This window comes from Varroa destructor, unplaced genomic scaffold, assembly GCF_002443255.2.
Source record: "Varroa destructor unplaced genomic scaffold, Vdes_3.0 BEIS01000003.1, whole genome shotgun sequence".
NCBI classification, from domain to species: domain Eukaryota; kingdom Metazoa; phylum Arthropoda; class Arachnida; order Mesostigmata; family Varroidae; genus Varroa; species Varroa destructor.
Window position 1 is genome coordinate 52,542,562 of NW_019211456.1, and position 12,597 is coordinate 52,555,158.

Consider the following 12,597-nt stretch of genomic DNA (forward strand, 5'->3'; position numbering starts at 1 on the left):
TACTATCAATTTTGTGGTAAACCGTGTTGTGCTATCGGTATGGCTTCGAAAGCACTGTACATTTTCTACGGTATCAGATGCATGTAACCCACTCCGTATATTTGCAGACGAACCTATGACCCAGAGAGGCTGTTGTTTAACATAAAGTACACATTTCTAAATTGAAAACAAAGATCATCCTTGAGGCATACCTTTAAGACTCTACAAAACTTTTGCTCTAACCAAAATCTTGAATGAAGAATATTGTATATTCTCTAATCACTTGTATAAATCTCCTTGCATAGACGCTTTGCTAAGCATCATTCTTTTATATGCAGTTTTTGCTATTATATATAATATAAAATTGTATCTACGGAAATTTCAAGTATACCAGATATATAGTGTATAGTTAAATATAATTATGCCAGCCTGAATCCCAAACAGATCATATCATACTTATCATAGCAAGAATCAAAGAGTCTTCATTCGATGCCAGCGAAGACAACTCGACGAGGTAGGTCTTTGTTCAGCTGAAGCTAGTAAAAAAATTTATAGAACGTGTTCTATTATTTTAGACCTCGTAGCAGCTAATACGATACACTTCAGAGATCTCGGGCTTGCGCCATAATGGTAAACCGCAAGATCCTTTTTGGCTTTAGAAGCCTCTAACAACTTTCTCACCTATTTGGTATCACGCGCAATTTCTAAGCATTCGAGCAGTTTTGTACCGTGACGTGAAATAGAGTTACTCAACGCTGACTTAAAAGCTCAGCGATAGCTCTACGGATTTTGAGCTACATAGATAATAATTTAAATTCATATAAGAGTCAATAGTTTTTTCTCCACAAAGCAGGAAGTTTATGTTTGTTTTTCATCTAACTCATTTTTAACTTAAACAGAGTTATTAAACCTTGTTGTATTACCATCAACTAATTATCATGCCAACACGAGTGAAATATGAGCCTGGTTAGACCGTTGGAGGTTAGCTGAAGATGCGCGCGTACGTCTTTCTTGTCGTTGTTGTCGCGTGACCCAGATGTGTCCTTTTTGATACCACTCTAAAGACTCCTTCGACCTGTTTCTTGCTCAAAGCTCCGGCTATTTCCTTTTTTTGTTGGAAGTACCTTAGTAATAACAAAGTAGGCTCTCAATGCTTGACTATAGAAGGTTGATTTTTGTTACTGCTTTTAGACTAGCTGACGGCTGTTTGTAGAGATCAGTTTTATATCATCTTGAATGAGATCTTGAAAATTTGTTGAAACGTAAATGCGGTCAGCTAACACAGCATTCACCCGTTCTTGATTCTCTACGAGGATGTTATTGGTGCATGGCGCAAATACCTGTATACGAACACCGTTCGCAAATATTATCTTTATCACTCGTTAAGCAAGCAAGCCTCAAATAGGCTCATAAGTTATCTTTAGATAAACATCTGGTTTAACGTAACATATTATACATCCTGTTAATTTGGGTAGCAGAATAAATTCACGTTTTGCCATTCCCTCTTATTTGTTCGTACTCTGCGGGAATGGCCGATAATCACTATGGGGTTCGTAAAAGCTGCGACGTCTGTTTTCTTTACCAGTAAAGCTTTGTGGCTCTTTATTTGTTTTGTTTTCGATGAACAAATATATTTGTATTTGCTGGTCAATAGGGACGTTGTTATTATCATCGCCATACGAAACAATAACTTTTTTTATCGATGGCCTATTTATGATGGTGCTTTTTGTGCAGATTTTTCTTCAAATATTTAACAACTGAATGTCTATTCGTCGTAAACGTTGCGTGCGAATGTTGGCTCCGGCAACGTATACGACCACTGTAGGACATGAGGGGTCCAACATTGTATCGTCCACCCACAGGAAGTTCATCTGCGAACCGTAAACGATGTTCAGTATTGACGCCCACAGGTACAACGCCTTACTTACTTACGCCTTACAAGTGCCCCTCAAGCGTTTAACAACGTCAGTAATTGAGACGTCCGACCTGATTATCTCAATACTACGTCCATTACCTTATATAGCTATTCATGGTGGCTTAACTGAAAAGTCGAATAATGAATTGGACTTGTCATCTAGCCATAACCATGGGCCATAAAACAGAAAAGCTGGTAAAAACTATATAATCTTTTTTTTTTTTCCCTATTCATTAGATTATTAAGAGTATTATTGAAAATTAAGGCGAGTGCCAATCGTTACATGGATTTCGCGATGAATGAAAATGGAAAAAATATAGGAGTGCCAATGTATATGCTGATAAGGTGTTCAGTGTATACTCTGAGTAGGGTTCATGAGGGTAGAACAATCTCATCGTGTTTCAGGCACGGGCAAATAGATACCTGTCTATACATATATATATGCACATCTGTGTGTGATGTTCATAGAGTGACTCGCTGATTCTCACGTTAGATTAAGGTAGGTTGATTTTCGTTTACTTGATACAGATTGTGTACTTGCCAGCAGGACTGAGTGTCATTAACCGGCAGATTCGATTAAGCCAGCAGTACTTGGGCCGGCTAAAATCGTTCATGACCCCTTTTGCACATTAACCTGAGACCGAGCCTCTTGTAGGGCTCGTAGTGGCATTACGAAACCATGACGATGGCCATTCGTTCTCTGTTCGAAAGATCCCACCCATTTTAGTCTGGCTGTCCTCTGATCCTTTCACCTTCGTTGTCTTTTATCGCAACGATCATTCCATTTTAGGTTTATGCAGTTGTCTTTTTATGGCAAATCTCCTTCTATAAATTCGAATTTGTCTTCGAGCGTTTGTGTGCCAATGCTATTGTCGTCGTTACTCACAATATAACTGCACTTTTGCGCTGGTCGGCTGCGTGGTTATGCCCACTAAAATCAACAGGCGACGTTGATGTTCTGTTATAACTAGAATAGCATTTTCGCCGTGTTCTTTTCTATCTGCCCATTTGTGTTTCTACTATTTTCAGAGGGCGTTCTTGGACCGCCGCCCATTGTTGCTCTTTTAGCTGTTATCTTTTTTATGTTGTTACTGCTACTGCTGATCGGGGCCTTGGTCTGTTTTTGGGATTGGAGAATATATAGTAAAAACAAAAATCAATGTACGTACGCGATAGAGACCCGTAGTTTTTTTTTTTTTTTTTTACTGAGAACGTGACCAGCTTTAGGACGTGTCATTATTGATGGGCTTTGTGCGTGCGCGTGCATGTGTATATCATATGTATATAAATAGTAGCGCGTGTGAAAATTTCATATTTAATCTCAATTTTATACCAAATGTTGCAGTTCTTTACCAAAAACATTGACAGCTACCTGCTTTATGTGCTGAATCCGTTCTTCAACTTTTCTGAACATCCCTCGCATCTACAGGAGCTCCGTCTGCTAAGGTCCACTCGTAGTTTAACAACTGGAAAACCAATCATTGAAACCAATCATTTTCCAAACATTAGTAAACGCCTTTCCGCTGTAGAACCCCATCTCCTTGAAGAAAACTTTATCCCATTAAGCCTTCGCACACCTACTCTATATGTTTCTAACCGAAGCAGTTATGTTTGCCTTCAATGTTCAACGAAGACACGCAGGCTTACTACGCAACAGCCTTCCTACAACAGCAGCAGACCGATATTTGGGGTGTATCTGAAGATTAGGACTATGCTAGGGGCTTGGTTTAGCCTGTAAACGCTCATAGCGACGTCCCATCGCTTATACTTCGCCTTCTTGGCACAGAGTTACGAGACAACAGCAGCAACTCTACCGAATAAAAACACAGAAAGCGATTGCAGGCGCAATGTAAACAACAGAAGCAGCAATGCCAATATTGCCACCCACGAAGTGGCAGTGATGACGGTTCGTTGCAAAGGTGACACAAAGCGTCTTTTTGAGATACCCCTCCCTCCCTCCCGCCCAAAAGGGGCTACGCCTTCTTTACTGCTCCTCCTACAACTGCGATGGCCGCCATCGTATCCGTCGCTTCTGTCAGTTAATGTGATCATTTTTCAAAAATTCTGTCTTGTGGCACCGCCTTCCCTTGGTCGACGATAGCAACGTGAGCCACTATAGCAAGTTCAAATGTGGTCCGCCTTGAATTTCAGACGGCTATCTAACTTCCATTTAACAAGACAATTTTACCCTAAGTCTAGACTGAGTCGTGTAGATGGCTCAGCATTAATATCTGGGGTGAATGGATACATGACAATTGGCCCAAATGTCCCCAATAAACAAACGTGTTCATTAGATGAAAGCAAGAAATCCGATCAGGGCGCACGAGAGAATGGACGAGAAGACAGGAGTCAAAGCAATACGATTCCACTCTTACAAGTAAACGTTACTGCAAAGCCTAGGCATATGGAAGAATGATGAGCTACGAGGGAAAAATGATCAATGTGCGCACTCTGCCTGAGGTATGACATAACTCGGCACAGACGACGTGCTTAGGAACAGATGCAGAAGTAGTACCCTCTATTGGGGATACGCGAAGAAGGACAAGAGCATGTTTTCTTAGATCCTCTATAGAGTCGTTCTGTCAAGCTGACAGCCATCACGTCAAGCTATAGGACAAAGATAGTACCGGTGTTCTCCAAGAACCGGGAATGCGACGGAGGCCACTATACGTGGGTGGAGCGTACAAAGTTTGAGATGCAAAACAGCAGCGCCATTGCGGTGACCTACATCAATAAAGGCAGTTAGAAAAAACGGCAGTAGGAACTGGAAGAAGCAGAGCCCGAGTAAACCATTGTCTGAATGTGGAAGTTTTCTTGTCTGTGATGCACCATTCTTTCGTCCGTTCTAACGGAAAAAAACAGACGGGTACAGCAGTTCTATTTGTATGCGTGCCAAACGCGTCACCGTTTGCTGCTTGACGGCGAGCATGAGACTGGTGTATGTAAAATTGATGGATACTGTCTATCCTGGCTGTTTTTTGACATAGCAACCTATTCAAATTCCACCCGTAATAGGACCTGGCTGCTCTACAACTGAGTGAAACCTCTGTATGGCTTACTTACTTTACTGCAAACAAATGACTGTAAACCTCCTTACTAGTAGGTAACAAAGAATGTTGTTTAAAAATGGAGTTGGCAAAAATTAAAACCATGTCTACGTTCTTGTAACAATATAGCCATTAATATTAAACCCTATTATGTTAGAAACATTTCTTCTGTCGCCTAGTTCGTATAAGCATTTTAAGGGAAAAAAAGGTTGCTGAGTTTATCAGTGTGTTAGGAAAGTGGGTATAGTTTGCACAGGTACGTTTGTCGTCCCATAATCCCAATTGGAGTTGTCGATCTTTGATGCCTATATATATTTGAGTTGGTATGAAAATGATGCTTGGATAAGACGCCGGCTGCGGGTTACGATAGATAATCATTTAACCTGCTTTTTGTTGCCTCACAGCCATTTTTTTTCAGCTAATAAAGATCGTGACTTTTGACGAAATGCTTAAAAATACCTGTGGGCAGCGGGAACGAGAAAGTTAAACTTTACAGACATGATCCTAGAGACGTAGCACTTTAGTCTTAACTTGAAGTCACCAGGCTCACCAACTGCGAACATTTTAACTCCATACACATATTCATATTTGTCATTGAGAAAGATAGTATATCAGACTTGTATAGGAAGGTGACAAGGAAGATGTCTTAGTATCCAGGACCTGTTTGACAACATTTCAATTATTTTTCAGGCTCGAGCCCCATTAAAATGTTTGACATGAGTCTAATTTATCTCAGCCAACACAGAGGGGTAAAGGGTGACTTGGTTTCGTTAATGACAAATATCTGCGGCGTAGTCAACGGGCGTCAAACCGGTAAAATAAATATTGTATACATCATATACCCCTTTATACTTTAAGGTTTTCATGCATTTACCGAATCACACAGGAGCTGATAAAACAAGTCTGATGATTGAAAAATTTAGCGGAAATTCCAGCTGCTAGCGATCCCTAGATGCACACAGAGCAGCCACATCGAGCGACGTTCTATTTTCAAGTATTGTTTTGTTATAAAGTTAACCAAAGATAAAATGGCTCTTTAATGTTTTCGAAATCTGCAGTGTTTTCATTTGCTATCTTCCTTCTAATTGTTTGTTACGCGTCGTTATATGTTTCAATGAGCTGCCACGCTTTGTCCACATGTTGTCGATGCCCGCTGATTTCGGGCTACATTTTCCCTAATCCGACACCGTCTAGGTTTACTGGCGAATACAGTTTGACCTACGTCAATGGCCACAGCGAGGTGTCATCTACTACGGCAATTTCAAGGCTGAAACAGAAAGTTGGCTGAAAACGCAGTAAACGCATCCTGTAAGGGGTGAAGTGCTGCTCAAAGAAGATGGAAAACGGTAGGGAGGGTCTGTACTAGAAAATAATAGAAATAAAATACGGCGAGAGCGAAGAACGCAAAGGTCATGATTCATTTCACCAACGCCGCACACAAAGGCCGCAACGGCAAAGACCGTTTGCCGCCAGGCGCGGCAGTAATGCCACTGCTGCGACGAATAAGAGTCAGGACGTCTACAGGATACGCCCGTTAAAGCGAGGACGGCTGTAGGGAGACAGTGTGTTTGCATACGTGTAATGGAGTATAAATTTGAACGTCAGCTAAAAAGCGCACGTATGGATTTGTCATACGTTGTGTCGAGTGACGGGCGAGAGAATTGATATCGTTATTATGATAGGAAAATACAAACAGATGCTTAAAATCCTTAAAAAAAAAAAAATAATTTCGAAACAACGTACTCGGCCACGTTGAAATGATAGGTCCAATTATAATAGTTGTGGGATTCTAGATATGAGGATGTCTTTATAGGTTCGCGAGCATCTATTGCTATATATATATATGATGAATTAAACTTTTCCCTTTGCCAGAAAACAGAAACGATAAACCTACTACTATTCAGAACAATTCTAAGCATGTTAACAAAGAAAACCATATACTGCTCGTTAAGACAAGAATCATGCTTTAAATCGACCATATTGTTTAAACGTATTTATCTTTTATATTGCCATTATGAAATGGGTTACAAGTTGTTTGTTTCCTTTACAGTAGCTCCCGGACGTGCTATAAAGCTCCTTTACTATGCAGATTATTCATCTTAGATTTAGAACATATAACAACCAGCGAAGTAACGCACCCATTTAGCAGCTGGCGATGTCCAAATAGTGTGTTTTTCTCTAAATGAGGCTTGAAAAACAGAGATACTAGTTGTTACGTAATGCAACACGAATAATTTGTTAATTTTAGTAGCAAAAAGGCCATAACAGAGTTGTTGTTATGCCCTTCGAAGGTCTGGAGACAAACTACGTACTAAATGGAGCTGTAATCTCGGTTCGTTCACAGTTTTCCGGATCCAAGTAAATTGTATTGGCTAAATTTGGTTTTATAGAACACATTATCGAATTGGCTTACTCAGCCGACCCTTTGTCAGATTCTGTACCTCATTGGTTTATAGTTAAGATATCAGACCTTCATGTGGACCCTGTTAATTAACTGATACTTTTGAAAGTATTGTGTCGTTTCCAAGTTTGATCTCAAATCTGAAAGATGGAATTTTTGGGATAAGGTTGAATTCAAGGACGAGAACCTGAGAGGCGGTCAGAATGTTCTACCAAAGGATGTTACAACGTCGGGAAATTTCAATAATCCGTTCTCGAGACAATCGCTGCAGGCAGTCCTTTAATTTAAACGATGCATAGTTATTTTCTACGTATATCCTTGATAGAGACATTCTGAATTAAATTGGATGCAGCACATTTTACATTACTTCAGTCACACACGCAGCGGAGACACAAGACACTTCCCATGTCGCCGCTAAGGCTTATTATGAGAAGGGCCTTGAAAGGCCGTAAAATAATAAACGTTTCAAAAGGCTAAACAGTGTAATATCGAGAAAAAAGCCAGAGTAAACGGCGCAGTGAAACGCTCAGATTTAATTTGGGACAAAATGTATGAATAAATGCGCCATAATGGTAAGAGCTTTTTTAAATAGTAGAAATGTACACTGACACTGTCTTCCCTGTGAATCTTCTTTTCGCTCAAATTCGTTAATGATCGAACGAGTCTCGATAACGGTTGGTCCGTTTCTTGTATAACTATCTAAGAGTCCTCCTTCTATCAATATGATCCCGACGATCATCTAAAGTGTCCAATTCCAAACTTCTTAAATGATCGCTGCCATCGATATTTATTTAGTTGTGTGCGTACAGATAGTTAATGGCATCTATCTAGGTCTATTGTATCATCACGATCGACGTTGCGTTTTATTTGAAGTTATTTATTTCTGTAAAGATGATATTTATTACAGAATGGCACTAAAATGGGCCTGATACACGTCTTTGGAAGAGGGGAGACGCTTACAGCAAGGTGTGTTTGTCTCAAAGATACTAGTCTACATTCTTTACGTCTTCGTCTATTTGTACTTCTGTGCGCAGTTATATAACTATCGTTATGATCCTTTGAGCACGCACTATTGCACATCTAGCGGATGACGACAGAAAGACGTGAGAGCGACAAGTGTACACCGATTTCGGCCTTTTTCTTCTGCTTTTTGACTCCTCTGTGGTCTTTTTCACTACCTGCGCCTTACGATTTCGACGAGGCGGCTTTGTGGCTGTCTTCTGCACCGTTGGGTAACTTTGGGGGAAGTCGGAACAGGGCCGTGCAAGAAACGTTTGTGCTGTCCCCTGCGATGCCCCGACGAAATAGTCTTCCATTGCTCCTATTGTATGTGTATGGGTTTGTATATAAAGCAGGACAATGGAGAGTGAAAGGAAAAGAAAGAAATCGAGGAAAATTCTATAAAAGCAGCGGCAGTGAAGTAAATGTATGTCTGTTGTGGGCAGACAAACTAGCAACCCCTTTGGGCACAGCCGTTTCATAGACTGGCACTCGCCTCCCTGTTGCCTCGTTTTCTTTGCACATCTGTTTTACGATGATGATGCGTATTTCTGGGTGTCAGTAGCAGAGCAGTTGAAAGACCTGCACTCCCACTTGCAGTCTTTCGCTTTTTCTCCACGGTGTTGCTACCTAGATCTTTTATAGGCTCCCTCGACTGGGCGCCGGTTGAGGCGGAAACACGACTGAGTTGAAAGGTATTGAACACTGAAGACCAGCTACTGATAGACCTAGTCATTTGCTTGTCGTATGGGAGCCACAGCTCTGCTTGGCTAATCGAATCATTACAATAGCACGAACTTTGTGGCACTGGGTGTAGCCCTTTCGTCTAAATTCAGATTTCTATATGCATACGCTGAAACAGGAATTGACAGAAGTGGTATAATCGAACGCAAGAAGCGACATGGAAAAATGCCGAACGCAAACATAAATTTTACGGTATTGTATATATTACGGATACAATATTACGGATTGTACGGTATTTTTAACCGTAATCTGGGGAACCGTAAAATACGATATATTGACAGAAGCTTTTCTCTCTCTCAGCTACCGTCAATTTCAGTCAATCAGTTTGTGCCTGTGCGACAACCTACAGCGACAGTAATAGCCGCTGCGGTGACGGCTGCATTCAACGGCACTTGTTGTTTTGCCCCACAGTCGGCGAAATAGAGCGCTTTTTTTTTTTTTTGCTGTGGCCATCATCATGAGTATTGCACGAAAATGTCAGTCGCTCGTTAGCTAGCTGGCTAGCTTGAGAAGTGAGGGTACTGGTTTTTTGACTCGATGTGAAAGAGTAAACGTGTTCTAGGGCTGCTGTGGTGCCAATCGAGACGGGGGCGTTTCTCTTCGCTTTGTTAGTTCGTAAAGACAAAGGATAGGACGGAGACCAGTTTTGGCTCAGATGTCGTTGTGTGGCGGTAATACCCGTTAGAAGTTTCTTGTTTAAGATTATACTTAGCGAAACAGTATCCGTCATTATTGTCACCCTACTTTGTACTTTATTATTACTATTAGATATGCTTTGTGTACTTTGTCCCTATTACCCACTGGGGGGCGCTAGCAGCTCGATTGCGGGGAAAAAGATATTGACTGCTCTATTATCCTATTGTTGTTCTAGACTGAAATTCTTTTCATTTATCTTAAGGGGAAAAAGGACCCGAAGGAAAATTGCTGGCTAATCTTTTTTTTTATGCCGCTATAGAAATATCACTGTATGTACAGCATGCGTATTTGTATATCATGTATCATACTGTTTTCGATGATATATCTAGATAATTCTGTTTACTGTAATGTGAAGTAGATATAGCAGCATATACATTTTCTCTTTTATGCTTCATCCGGGTCAGTTCAATGAATCATAAGATACACAAGCAGGCATATTATAGACACGTAGCCCTTGTCAACCTATGTATTCGAGTAAAGATACTGATGGGAGTAGCGAGCGCAACCAAGTGAGAAATTTTCTTTTAGCTATGAAAGCGTCTGCGAGACAAGCGCTCCTGTGTTACTATAAACGGATACACATAAGTGCATCGAGCAGCGTCGTCACCGTAGCGCTCACGTAAAAAAAAGGAACCATAAAAAACAGGTTAGAAGAATCCGGATCGAAACTGACTCCTCTCATTGTTTCGCGCAATTTCCCATTGTTAACAACAACAACAACAACAACAATACCTAACAGCAGTAGCGTCAACAATATTGTACAGCATCGTGATTGTAATGATCGTGCGCTAACTTCGTATTGCCACACAGTGTCTCATTGACACTATCGTTATAGGGCCACTACACAGAAAAACACTATGGACGAATCTACGGCCATGAACCTCTGCACAGGGACGCACAAAAATGGCTATTAGAAAACACCATTCGTTTTCTGGTTACTACTAGCTACAATGTTGGCTGTAACACCTAATAATCGTATTACATACATATATTGAAATAATGGATAGAATCGCTTACTTTTTCTCACTTGTTACTTCGACCGCGACTGCCACAGTCAATTGCCTGCCGCTGCCAGCTAGAATATATATAACCACGATAATAATAATGATGATGACGATAAGTGCGACGGTAACGAACAGTGATGATATCGGTATTCTGCCACCTTTCCTTCTCAATCTCTATCCCGGCCTTTTCTCTCTCTCTCTCTCTCTGCAGTAATCACCGCCAATATCAAAGTGATGACGTTGATCCGATTGCTGATAATGATGACTGGTGATAATGCGGCTTGCGTTGACGAGGGGGCCGACGACGGACGTTTCTGACGCCCGTTTATATTGTTCTTGTTGTGATCGTTGTTGTTTTGTGTACTTTGTTTGTATCGGTGCTTGCGTGATCTGGGCCCGTCTGCTGTCAGGTAACCCTCTCCTCTTTGTTCAGTTGTCTGCTTGAGCGCGGCTTTGATGGTATTGGACATCGGACGCCGTTGGCAATAGCTTATGATACGATCGGATCCCGGGGCAGGGGCGACCACGGGGCAGTACCCGGTAGCCTTCGGTAATCGAACGCGTGCTCAACGCAAAAGTGTAGTAATAATTTTGACTAGAACTTTAATAATAATAATGATGCTCCGATCTCGCCTCAAGCGGAATACTAGTGAGCGTTACTATAGCGGTGCTGCTGCTGTTGTTGCTGTTGCCCGGTGCGCGATTAATGGAACGTTATGTGGCTAGCGCCTTCTGCTTTTCTTCACCCTTTTCAGTATTAGCATTATCTTCCGTAGATTCGACGAAGACACATATTGATTGGCGGCACTACGGCCGACTCCACTGGCCAACTAACAACGAAATGCTTTTCTGCTGCCGTTTGTTATTATTACCCGGCGCACCGCCGGCCTCCCATATAGCAATTCTCTTTCTTTGCATTGGCATCGGGCGCAACATAGTCCCCTTCTTGTTATCCATTATGATCACTGCGACGAAAGATATTCGTTATAAAATGTAACCATCAACTATTACTAGCTCACCAAAGCATTGGCCTGCTAGGTCAGCTTGTATCGCTGTCACGTCGATCATACAAAGATGGATAATTATCGCAGGCCTAGATGACTCTGTGCCCAAGATTAGTCAAATAAATACTGTGTTGCAATAATCAATTGCATGTGTATAAAGAACACTTGATTATATATTACGTATATAAGCAGTAACAGAAATGTCGTGCAACCTATGCGACGGCATAATCATCATCATAGATATTCATTTTTGCCAAACTACATTTCCTAATAAGTTCAATATAGACTTTAAACGGATACGATACTACCGTACAGGCTATTCATTCAAGAAGTATTACATCAATTTCTTCTGATCAGCGCCACGATTTGAAACTAAGCCAAGACAGGAACGTAATCCGACTTCTGTTGTGATAACTCCTTGAACCCTGCGTGACCCGCATTCTACTTGTTGCACTATCCGGCTAAATCAGACATTATCAGAAACATCATATAGAGCTTTTGAAGCGCCGAGTCCTTATAGAGTCAGGTGTTACCTATGACGGATTAGACAGGCACTGGCTTCCACTTTTGTTGCCTCCTAAAAGCTATAACAAATAAGACCTTCAGGCTACGTTTATTTGTCTAGTGACCCCCCTCTGATCCGTCAAAGCGGTAGGTTAAAACACACAATCACAGGTGTATGCTCCATGCCTTACACAGGTCAGCGCTAGTTCTCATCGTGCCGTTATGCAGCACATCATCTTAAAGCTATTCGACAACCGTTGCAGCAGCACTATTGGTGGCCATAGACAGTGTTTGGCAGGCCTCT

General features: G+C 41.3%; 1 protein-coding gene and 1 long non-coding RNA gene across 8 annotated transcripts in view; one reads left to right on the plus strand and one right to left on the minus strand.

Moving 5' to 3' along the window:
* Window positions 1–12,597, plus strand: part of gukh (NHS actin remodeling regulator GUK-holder) — a 162,527-nt gene that overhangs the window by 89,178 nt on the left and 60,752 nt on the right. The gene's annotated exons all lie outside the window — the stretch shown is intronic.
* Window positions 817–11,124, minus strand: LOC111247562 (uncharacterized). Its single transcript, XR_002672159.2, has 3 exons — window positions 10,799–11,124; window positions 3,267–3,360; window positions 817–1,319 (listed from the first exon to the last, which is right to left on the minus strand). It is a non-coding gene; the product is annotated as an uncharacterized LOC111247562 (long non-coding RNA).